Below are 12,606 nucleotides of genomic sequence, written 5' to 3'. Positions count from 1 at the left end.
TAATTGACTGGAATTCCTTAGGAGTTGGCTAGGACTTGGGAATCTAACTAATTAGTTCACTTGACTTTCCCTTGCTTTCGTAAAGGTTAACTAAGTGGGATTAACTTCAATTCTCATAGGAGTAAGTAGGATAGGACTTCCGAATTTTCATACCTTGCCAAGAGTTTATTTTACAGTTATTTATTTATTTTACTTGTCATTTAAATTACTTGTTCCCTACTTTCAAAACCCCCAATTTACAAAACTCATAACCAATAATAAGAACACCTCCCTGCAGTTCCTTGAGAAGACGACCCGAGGTTTAAATACTTCGGTTATCAATTTTAAAGGGGTTTGTTACTTGTGACAACCAAAACGTTTGTACGAAAGGATTTTCTGTTGGTTTAGAAGCTATACTTACAACGCGATCATATTTTTATATTTCTTTACCGATAGAAAAACCGATCGTCAGGGGAGGATCGCCAACTTCAAGGGGGGTAAAATTTCTTTTCCTAGACACTTTGCAATATTCTTTTTGTTCTTTTTCCTTAATTTTTACAAATTTTTGTTCTTATTTGCATTTGGTTTGGTTTGTTTGTATATATTCCTTTAATGCTTATAGTTATATGATAGTAAATATTTGTATGTTGCATGTTAGATTGAATAAGTTTGGTGAAACAATAAGGAATTTTCAAGAAATCTCTTTTTCGGAATTCCATTGATTAAATTTGGAAATTATTTTTGAACTTGCTTGAAGTATCTTTTTAAGGAACATAGAAAAGAGCTTGAACAAATTACCAAATGAGATTTGAGCTTTAATTGTGTGGTTGCACATCTTCAACCACAAATTTTATTCTTGTGTGATAAACTACTTTTATGATTGTAATCTTAGATTTGCTTTAATCTTTATGTCCTATACTTGTTGTTTTGAATGCATTTAGTATGATTGAGGCCATCTTTGTATAGCTCACTAACCCATATAGCCAACCCTTGCATCTATCTTTGTAAACCACTTTTTGAGCCTTTAATTCCCCTTGGTTCTTATTATAAGCACATCATTCACCCTAAGTGAAAAATCATTATGTCCATTGATTGTATCTTTGATTAGCTTGGGTTTGAGTGTGTGTGTTAATCAAGTGTGGGGGAATTTGTGGAAAAATTGGTAGTAAGTGTTTTGGGTTCTCATATTGAAAATTTGGAAAAAAATGGGTAATCACTCATGCATTCATCATTTAAAACATATGCATATTCTTTGTGATGATAAAAAAAAGAGAGAAAGAATGAAAAGAAAAGAAAAAGAAATGATAATAAAAATTTAAATAAAGGATGCATATGTGTGTGAATTGAAAAGAAAATGCATGAGTGAATGTGAGAAAATAAATGGATGGGAAGTTAGGTTGTTTTGTCATGTAAATAGGTTGATATAGGATTAGGTGGGATACTTGAGCTAATCAAAGATCCAATTTTCTAGTCCACTTAACTATATTAGTCCTACCCTTACCCTAGCCCCATTACAACCCTCAAAAGTCCTCATGATATTTGCATTCATTCATCAAATATTAGTTGATTGTTAGATGAATTACAAATTTTTGAAAACATGATTAAAGGAGGATTGAGTGATTAAGCCCTAAACACTGCGATTAGAGTGTAAACACATCCGGTGAGAGGTTTAATCGCTCAATTATATGATTCCATCTCTTATATTGTATCTTCTTGCAAGTTGTTGAATTAAATTTTGAGAATTTCAAATCAAATCTTTGGGACATTTATTATATTGCTATATTTTCTTGTCTTGGCCCTAAGTTTGTACTATAGATTGATTGAGATCCTTTTGTTTGTTTTTACCAAACTCAATAGGAAGTATAGTATAGATATAGATAGATAGTATTTAGTATAGTTGCATGCATGTAGTTAGTTGCATTAAATAAATTGCTTTCCCTCTTTATACTTCTCCTTTAATTGTGATTAGCATGAGGACACGCTATTGTTTAAGTGTGGAAAAATTGATGAGTCCATATTTTCCAATATATTTTGGTTTGATTTGAATGGATTTCATTATTTAAACCCATATTTATTCATCCAAATAGCATGCTTTTGTGTTCTCTCCCTTAATTGTGCCTAAATGTGAAAACATGCTATTTTATGCTTATTTTAATCACTTTTATCCCACTTTTATGCCATTCGATACCATGACATGATTGTTGAGTGATTTTAGGTCCTAGCGGCAAGTTTGGCAAGGAAAAAGTGGAAGGAAGCATGCACAAAGGGAGAAAACATGAAGAAAACAAAGAAGAAGCACACATTGGAGTGTGCGTTCACACAACCACCTGTGCATACGCACAAAAGCCATAAAACCATGTGTGCGTACGCATGACAACCTGTGCGTACACACAAGATGAAAATCAGCATGTGTGCGGACGCACGCACCTGTGCGTCCGCACACGTCCCAGCACGTGACTCATTTATTGCAAATCACTGGAGGCGATTCTTGGGCCTCCAGGGCCCAATTTTGGGACTTTCTGAAGCTGATTGAGTGCTATATGAAGGAAGGCCTTACTTCATGTGAAGGGGGGAGAATTAGGGTTAGATTAGTATTATGTAGGTTGTTCTCTAGAGAGAGAAGCTCCCCCTCTCTCTAGAATTAGGGTCCCTTAGTTTAATTTCTTGTCATTTCCATGTTTAATTCTTGTTTTTAATCTAGTTTCTTCTACCTTTCTTTGTTCTCTTGTTTTAATTTCTTTAGTTTATCATGTCAATTTCTCATTTTGTTGCCTTTTATGTTTATGAGCACTCATTTTGTTTTAATTTACATTTAATGAAATTTATGTTTTCTTGTCATTTATTGCTTTATTGAGTTGCTATCTTTACTTTTCTTGCTTGGTAGTTTTAGAATATTATTTTAATGTATTTTAATATTATTTTATTTTCATGCACACCAAGTGTTTAATAAAATGCTTGCTTAGTTTTTACTTAGTTTTTCTCCACCCTTAGCTTGAAATTGTTGACTTTGGTGATCCTTGAGTCATTGATGTCCATTCCGCATTGTGTGAGAATAGTTAATTGATTTGGTTTCCATTAACGCTAGTCTTTCACTAAGTAATTAGTGAGTTGACTAGAACTTATGGATTGAGATCAATTACACCTTTGACTAATTCTCAAGGAGGACTGACTAGTTTGGATTGATTCCACACAATTCCCATGTTTGTGGTCAATGGCTAGGATAGGTAGCCTTAGCCTTCAATTACTTGCCAAGAGGTTTCTTGCACTTTAATTTTCCTTGCTTTGCATTTAATTGCTTTAACTTTTACTTGCTTTCATTTACTTTCTTGCATGTTAAGTTACTTTCTTGCCATTTTTTTCCTTGCATTTAATTGCTTTAACTTTTATTGCTTTGATGTTTAATTTCTTGCATGTTTAATTTTCACACTCTTGGTTGAGAAATTAGGTGTCTGGGTGGAATTGAGTTGTGGATGTCCATTCCGCATTGTGTGAGAATAGTTAATTGGTTTGGTTTCCATTAACGCTAGTCTTTCACTAAGTAATTAGTGAGTTGACTAGGACTTATGGATTGAGACCAATTATGCTTTTGACTAATTCTCAAGGAGGATTGACTAGTTTGTATTGGTTCTACACAATTGCCATGTTTGTGGTCCACAACTAGGATAAGAATCCTAAATTCCCCAAATCTTGCCAAGAGTTGCCATTTACATTCCTTGCATGCTCATTTACTTTCTTGCTATTTACATTTCTTGCTCTCTTACTTTGATCTCCCAATCCCCCATTTCCTCCCATAGCCAATAACATTACATTTCATTGCAACTCCTAGGGAAGACGACCCGGGAGCTAAATACTCTCGGTTTATATTTGGTTTAAATTGTGATAATATTTGATTGATGATCGATTGTTGGGTTTGGACTATACTTCCAACGTCAATCCTATTTTTAGTGTGAAAAATTCAAACCTATGCTTTTGGTCGTTTATCAGCTACCTAAAGGAATAGTTTCTAATTTATTAATTTTATACTTATGTATGCACAAATCTTTTAGAAACTTAGCATATTTAGGTACTTGTTGAATAGCATCAAAAAGGGGAATAGTTACCTCAACCTTTTTGAAGATTTATACCATTTTGGGGTCTAGCTCCACTTGCTTCTTATTCCTCCTACCAATGCGAAAGGGATGGGGATGGCTTCTTGCACAACACTATCTTCCTTAGGCACTCCATTCCTTGGTTGAGCAATTCCTTCTCCACCCGCATCTTGTACCTCATTCTCTTCATCAACCTCTTCTACCTCAACAACATCTTCAACTTGGACATCTTCGCTTGAGCTTGGCTACTTTGGACTCCTCTCTTGCAATATAGTTCTGGACCTCAAAGTGATGGCGTTGATTCCACCCTTGGGGTTGGGTAAAGGTTGAGAGGGGAGTGCACTAGAGCTTGAAGGTTGGTTGTTGGAGGGTAGATGGTGGTTCCATTCGGGATATAAGAGCTTGTAGAGTAGAGATAAGACCGGTAAGGCTAGAGGTGAGTGAATTTTGAAGCTCTTTTTGTCCTGAGCGGAGTGTTTCATCTTGGTTAGAGGAAGGGGAAGGGTAGGTGATTTGAGGGGCTTGTGGTGGTTGAATTGAGGTGCTTGGGCTTGTCTTTGGTGAGGTGCTCTGTATGGAGGATTCTGTTAATTCCGGTTTTATTGATAGTTATTGTTATTCCACCTTTGATTTCCACTGTTGTCTCTTCCTCCTTAGTTTTAGTTATCCCTCCATCCTTGGTTGGAATTGTCTCTCCAACCTTGGTTGGAATTATCTCTCCAACCTTGGTTGTAGTTGTCTTGCCAACCTTGATTGTAGTTGCCACCATGGTTATAATTGCCGCCTTGTTGATAGTACCCTTGATTCAGATGGTTGTAGAAATTATGGGTAGTTGCCAAGGTGTTGTCTTCTTGTTGGAGTTGAGGGCATTTATCAGTGTAATGAGAATAGAAAGCGCATATTCCACACACTCTTTGAGAGACTAGTTGTTGACACTGCTGCTGTGGAGGAGGTGGAGGTTGTTGTTGATTCAGCTGAAGCTGCTTGAGTCCGTTGGTCATCTCTCCTAGAGTCTTGGTGAGAGCAGTAGTCTCACTACTAGAAGAAACTTCTGCAATAGCCTTGGGGTGATGAGTCATTTGGTTTGCATTTTGGGTAGACTCAACTAGATCGGTGATCAGTTGCCACGCTTCTGTCGCCGTCTTGTACTTTATCAGAGAGCTATTGCTCGCAGCATCTAATAAAGTCTTATCTCCAGGCTTCATGCCTTGGCTAAAATAGCTAATCAACACCAACTGGTCAATCTTGTGGGGACATGAGTCTAGGAGATTCCTAAAGCGTTCCCAATACTTATAAAGAGTCTCTGCTTCTCCTTGAATGATACAGGAAATCTCCTTCCTCAGCTTATCAGTAACCTCTGTCGGAAAGTACTTGTCCAGGAATTCCCTTCTAAGCAGATCTCAGTTAGTAACAACAGCTTCTGGCTGAGTGTAGAACCACTCCTTTGCCTTCCCTCCAGAAAAAATGGGAAGGCGTATAGCCAGACAGTAATCTCATCAGCACCATGCTGCCTAGTAGTTGAGCAAGCTGTCTGAAAATCCCTATGGTGCTTGATAAGCTCTTGAGCAGGTAAATGGAACTTGGGCAGTAGATTAATCAGAGCGGTCTTCAGTTCAAAGTCTGCACCCAAGTTTGGATGACGCGCTTGATATGGTTGCAGTGTAAAATCTGGAGCTCCTGCTTTCTTTAGCATGATTCTCCTAGGCTCTGCCATATTTCCAGCACTCAAATCAACAGAAGAGGCGTCAACAAAATTAACAAGGGAGGAACTAGTTTCTTCCTCGAATGACGCATTAGACCTATTCTCAGATAAGACTGGTGAATTGGGTAAAACCCCTTCACCATCTTCGGAGAATAACCGACGCCGAGCTCGCCTAATACGTGAAATAGTTCTTTCAATCTCAGGATCAAATGCGGCTAAGCTCGGATTCGGTAATGATCGTGTCATTCAATGAAAGAAACATATAGCTCATGGTAATAAAATATAAAAAAGAAAAATGCAATTATGTAAAATAAAAAAAATTATTTACACCAACCAATAATTTAGCACACTGTTGCAACTCCCCGACAACGGCGCCAAAAATTGATGGGCAAAAAAATGCCGATTAATAATTTATAATAAAAATAACGTTGCAAGTACAATTCTTAATCAACAAAAATTTCACTTATCAATTTAAAAAGAGTTGTCACAATTTAGAATCAATTAACTGGGAGTAAAATTACCAGGTCGTTTCCCAATGAGTTGAGAAAAGAGTGCAAGTTATTGATCAGGAATTTTCTGAGAAATTTTTGAGGTTTGAGAACAAAGAGATAAACAAATAAAAATCAAAGTAGTGAATATTAGCAATGGATGTTATGTATTTGAATTAAAAGGCCTTGGCTGAGAGAAAATTAATTGGAGTTTCTATCCTTGTTGGCTTTTCTCAAGTGCAAGAGAAAATGTTATTGCTTCCACTCAGTTATCCTCTTGCAGTTGCAAAGGAAGGTTAAGTGTGTGAGACTAACTCAGGTTCACAAGTCCTAATCCCTTCCTGTGGAAGGATTAGAGTCAGTGAAGAGTGATTTTGCTAGCAATCCCCAATTACAAATTAACTCTTGAGTATTCCAACTCAAGGAGTTCCAATTAATCAACTCCCAAGCTAAGTTGAGAGTTTTAAATCATAACATGAATGCCATTTTTCAATAACATGGAATAAGAACGAATACGAGACATGGTAAATAAAATAAATTAATAAAGGAAAATTTTAAAGCTGATAATTAATTGAAGAAATTCAAACAAGAAATGGAATTAAATGTAAAAATTGTTCATTATATTAATAAATCCCAAAATTTACAATATCCATACATGACCATGATGAGCGGATAATTTATACGCTTTTTGGCATTGTTTTTAGTATGTTTTTAGTAGAATCTGGTTACTTTTAGGGATATTTTCATTAGTTTTTATGTTAAATTCACATTTCTGGACTTTACTATGAGTTTGTGTGTTTTTTGTGATTTCAGGTATTTTCTGGTTGAAATTGAGGGACTTGAGCAAAAATCAGATTCAGAGGTAGAAGAAGGACTGCTGATGCTGTTGGATTCTGACCTCCCTGCACTCAAAGTGGATTTTCTGGAGCTACAGAACTCAAAATGGCGCGCTTCTAATTGCGTTGGAAAGTATACATCCAGGGCTTTCCAGCAATGTATAATAGTCCATACTTTGAACGAGTTTAGATGACATAAAAGGGCGTTGAACACCAGTTCTACGCTGCTGTCTGGAGTTAAACGCCAGAAACAAGTCAAAAACCAGAGTTGAACGCCAAAAATACGTTACAACCTGGCGTTCAACTCCAGAAAGAGCCTCTGCACGTGTAACATTCAAGCTCAGCCCAAGCACACACCAAGTGGGCCCCAGAAGTGGATTTATGCATCAATTACTTACTTCTGTAAACCCTAGTAACTAGTTTAGTAATAATAGGACTTTTTACTATTGTATTAGACATCCTAGATTGTATTTTTGATCCTGTGATCACGTTTTGGAGGCTGGCCATTCGGCCATGCCTGGACCTTTCACTTATGTATTTTTAACGGTAGAGTTTCTGCACTCCATAGATTAAGGTGTGGAGCTCTGCTGTTCCTCAAAGATTAATGCAAAGTACTACTGTTTTCTATTCAATTCAACTTATTCCGCTTCTAAGATATTCATTCGCACTTCAACCTGAATGTGAAGAACGTGACAATAATCATCATTGCCTATGAATGCGTGCCTGACAACCACTTCCGTTCTACCTTAGATTGAATGAGTATCTCCTGGATCTCTTAATCAGAATCTTCGTGGTATAAGCTAGATTGATGGCAGCATTCATGAATGACTGTGACGAACTTCAAACTCGCGAGTGCTGGGCGTAGTGACAGACGCAAAAGGAGGGTGAATCCTATTCCAGCATGATTGAGAACCTCAGATGATTAGCCGTGCTGTGACAGAGCATTTGGACCATTTTCACAAGAGGATGGGATGCAGCCATTGACAAGGGTGGTGCCTCCAGACGATTAGCCATGCAGTGACAGCGCATCGGACCATTTTCCAGAGAGGATTAAAAGTAGCCATTGACAACGGTGATGTCCTTACATAAAGCCAGCCATGGAAAGGAGTAAGATTGATTGGATGAAGACAGCAAAAAAGCAGAGGTTCAGAGGAACGAATGCATCTCTATACGCTTATCTGAAATTCTAACCACTGAATTACATAAGTATTTCTATCCTTATTTTCTATTTATTATTAATTTTCGAAAACTCTATAACTATTTTATATCCGCCTGACTGAGATTTACAAAGTGACCATAGCTTGCTTCATACCAACAATCTCCGTGGGATCGAAGTTGTGAATGAAAAACGATTTATTAAGACGTGCGTACAGAGTTTCTGGCGCCGTTGCCTGAGATCACAATTTCGTGCACCAAGTTTTTGGCGCCGTTGCCGGGGATTGTTCGAGTTTGGACAACTGACGGTTCATCTTGTTGCTCAGATTAGGTAATTTTCTTTTTATTTTGTGTTCAAAAATTTTTCAAAAACCTTTCAAAAAAATTTCTCCTTTGTTTTCGAAAAGAATGTTTTAAAATAAAAATGTTTTCAAAAATATATTTTTCTTCATAATTTTTAAGAATGAATTCTAGTGTTTCATGAAGCATGTTGAAGTCTGGCTGGTTGTAAAGCCATATCTAATCCTTCTGGGTAGGAAATGTCAGGCGTGTCATGTCTGAGTTACATACTAAAGCTTGGCTGGCTATTAAGTCATGCCTGACTCTTTGATTGGAGCTTTAGACTAAAGAGCATAAGATTCCTGGAATTCATATTAAAAATTTTTGGAATTCTTATTTTTCGTTTTCAAAATGATATTAAAAAAAATTTAAAAAGAAAATACAAAAAAAATCATAAAATCATAAAAATCAAAAAAATATTTTTGTGTTTCTTGTTTGAGTCTTAAGTCAATTTTTAAGTTTGGTGTCAATTGCATATTCATTTTGCATTTTTCGAAAAAATTCATGCATTCATAGTGTTCTTCATGATCTTCAAGTTGTTCTTGGTAAGTCTTCTTGTTTGATCTTGATGTTTTCTTGTTTTGTGTCTTTTCTTGTTTTTCATATGTATTCTTGCATCCATAGAGTCTAAACATGAAAGATTTCTAAGTTTGGTGTCTTGCATGTTTTCTTTGCATATAAAAATTTTCAAAAATAAGTTCTTGATGTTCATCTTGACATTCAAAGTGTTCTTGGTGTTCATCTTGACATTCATAGCATTCTTGCATGCATTCATTGTTTTGATCCATAACTTTCATGCATTGCATCATTTTTCATGTTTCTCTCTCTCATCATAAAAATTCAAAAAATCAAAAAAATATCTTTCCCTTTTTTTCTCTCTTAAAATTTCAAAAATTAGATTTGACTTTTTCAAAAATTTTTGAAATCTAGTTGTTTTTATGAGTCAAATCAAATTTTCAATTTAAAAATCTTATCTTTTTCAAAATCTTTTTCAAAAATCAAATCTTTTTCATTTTTCTTAGTTATTTTCGAAAATTATAAAAATATTTTTTAAAAATATTTTTCTTAATTTTATCTCATAATTTTTGAAAATAACATCATCAATTAATGTTTGATTCAAAAATTTCAAGTTTGTTACTTGCTTGTCAAGAAAGATTCAAACTTTAAGTTCTAGAATCATATCTTGTGATTTCTTGTGAATCAAGTCATTAATTGTGATTTTAAAAATCAAATCTTTTTCAAAACTAATTTCAATCATATCTTTTCAAAAATATCTTTTTATCTTATCTTTTTTAAAATCATATCTTTTTAATTATATCTTTTTAAAACATATCTTTTTCAAAAAAATTTGATTTTAAAATATCTTTTCTAACCCCCTATCTTCTTATCTTTTCAAAATTAATTTTCAAATTTGTTTCAACTAACTAACTAACTTTTTGTTTGTTTCTTATCTTTTTCAAAACTACCTAACTAACTCCCTCTCTCTCTAATTTTCGAAAATATCTTCCCTCTTTTTCAAAATTTCTTTTTAATTAACTAATTATTTTCATTTTTGATTTTAAAATTTCAAAAATTACTAACCTTTTTCAAAAACTATTTTCGAAAACCACTAACTCTTTTTCAAAAATTATTTTCGAAAATTCACTTCCCCCTCTCATCTTCTTCTATTTGTTTATTCATCTACTAACATCTCTTCCTCACATCACTCACCAAAAATCCGAACTCCCTCTCTCTCTCTGAGTTCAGATTTTCTCTTCTTCTTTTCTTCTATTCACACAGGGACCTCTATACTGTGGTAAAAAGGATCCCTATTATTATTATTTTTCTGTCCCTCTTTTTCATATGAACAGGAACAAAGACAAGAATATTCTTGTTGAAGCAGATCCAGAACCTGAAAGGACTCTGAAAAGGAAACTAAGAGAAGCTAAAATACAACAGTCCAGAGACAACCTTTCAGAAATTTTCGAACAAGAAGAGGAGATGGCAGCCGAAAATAATAATAATGCAAGGAGGATGCTTGGTGACTTTACTGCACCTAATTCCAATTTACATGGAAGAAGCATCTCCACTCCTGCCATTGGAGCAAACAATTTTGAGTTGAAACCTCAATTAGTTTCTCTGATGCAGCAGAACTGCAAGTTTCATGGACTTCCATCCGAAGATCCTTTTCAGTTCTTAACTGAATTCTTGCAGATATGTGATACTGTTAAGACTAATGGAGTAGATCCTGAAGTCTACAGGCTCATGCTTTTCCCTTTTGCTATAAGAGAAAGAGCTAGAGTATGGTTGGACTCTCAACCTAAGGATAGCCTGAACTCTTGGGATAAGCTGGTCAAGGCTTTCTTAGCCAAGTTCTTTCCTCCTCAAAAGCTGAGTAAGCTTAGAGTGGATGTTCAGACCTTCAAACAGAAAGAAGGTGAATCCCTCTATGAAGCTTGGGAGAGATACAAAGGACTGACCAAAAAGTGTCCTTCTGACATGCTTTCAAAATGGACCATCCTGGATATATTCTATGGTGGTCTATCTGAATTAGCGAAGATGTCATTGGATACTTCTGCAGGTGGATCCATTCACCTAAAGAAAACGCCTGCAGAAGCTCAAGAACTCATTGACATGGTTGCTAATAACCAGTTCATGTACACTTCTGAAAGGAATCCTGTGAATAATGGGACGCCTATGAAGAAGGGAGTTCTTGAAATTGATACTCTGAATGCCATACTGGCTCAGAATAAAATATTGACTCAGCAAGTCAATATGATTTCTCAGAGTCTGAATGGAATGCAAGCTGCATCCAACAGTACTCAAGAGGCATCTTCTGAAGAAGAAGCTTATGATCCTGAAAATCCTGCAATAGCAGAGGTAAATTATATGGGTGAACCTTATGGAAACACATATAATCCATCATGGAGAAATCACCCAAATCTCTCATGGAAGGATCAACAAAATCCTCAACAAGGCTTTAATAATGGTGGAAGAAATAGGTTTAACAATAGTAAACCTTTTCCATCATCCACTCAGCAACAGACAGAGAACTCTGGACAAAATACCTCTAATTTAGCAAACTTAGTCTCTGATCTGTCCAAGGCTACTGTAAGTTTCATGAATGAAACAAGGTCTTCCATTAGAAATTTGGAAGCACAAGTGGGCCAGCTGAGTAAAAGGATCACTGCAATCCCTCCTAGTACTCTCCCAAGCAATACAGAAGAAAATCCAAAAGGAGAGTGCAAGGCCATTGACACAACCACCATGGCCGAACCTGTAAGGGAGGTTGAGGACGTGAATCCCAGTGAGGAAGACCTCCTGGGACATCCAGTGATCAATAAGGAGTTTCCCTCTGAGGAACCAAAGGAATATGAGACTCATCTAGAGACCATAGAGATTCCATTAAACCTCCTTATGCCATTCATGGGCTCTGATAAGTACTCCTTTTCTGAAGAGAATGAGGATGTTACTGAAGAGCAAGATGTCAAGTTTCTTAGTGCAATCATGAAGCTGAATGCCAAATTATTTGGTATTGAGACTTGGGAAGATGAACCTCCCTTGTTCACCAATGAACTGAGTGATCAGGATCAACTGACATTGCCTCAGAAGAAACAGGATCCTGGGAAGTTCCTAATACCTTGTACCATAGGCACCATGATCTTTGAAAAGGTTCTGTGTGACCTTGGGTCAGGGATAAACCTCATGCCCCTCTCTGTAATAGAGAAACTGGGAATCTATGGGGTGCAAGCTGCTAAAATCTCATTAGAGATGGCAGACAATTCAAGAAAATAGACTTATGGACAAGTAGAGGACGTGTTAGTAAAGGTTGAAGGCCTTTACATCCCTGCTGATTTCATAGTCCTCGACACTGGGAAGAATGATGATGAATCCATCATCCTTGGAAGACCCTTCCTAGCCACAGCAAGAGCTGTGATTGATGTTGACAGAGGCGAACTAGTCCTTCAATTGAATGAGGACTCCCTTGTGTTTACTACTCAAGGTCATCCGTCTGTAAACATGGAGAGGAAGCATAAAAA

The 12,606-nt window shown here is 36.1% G+C and overlaps 1 non-coding gene across 1 annotated transcript; it reads right to left on the bottom strand.

Moving 5' to 3' along the window:
• Positions 1–10,963: 10,963 nt before the first annotated feature.
• On the bottom strand, positions 10,964–11,071 carry LOC148580024 (small nucleolar RNA R71). Its single transcript, XR_015899457.1, has one exon. It is a non-coding gene; the product is annotated as a small nucleolar RNA R71 (small nucleolar RNA).
• Positions 11,072–12,606: the final 1,535 nt, after the last annotated feature.

The sequence above is a fragment of the Arachis ipaensis genome, chromosome B10 (assembly GCF_059453495.1).
Source record: "Arachis ipaensis isolate K30076 ecotype BB chromosome B10, ASM5945349v1, whole genome shotgun sequence".
Classification (NCBI taxonomy): domain Eukaryota; kingdom Viridiplantae; phylum Streptophyta; class Magnoliopsida; order Fabales; family Fabaceae; genus Arachis; species Arachis ipaensis.
The sequence above is the reverse complement of the archived record's forward strand: the minus strand, read 5'-3'. Positions and strand labels throughout refer to the sequence as shown.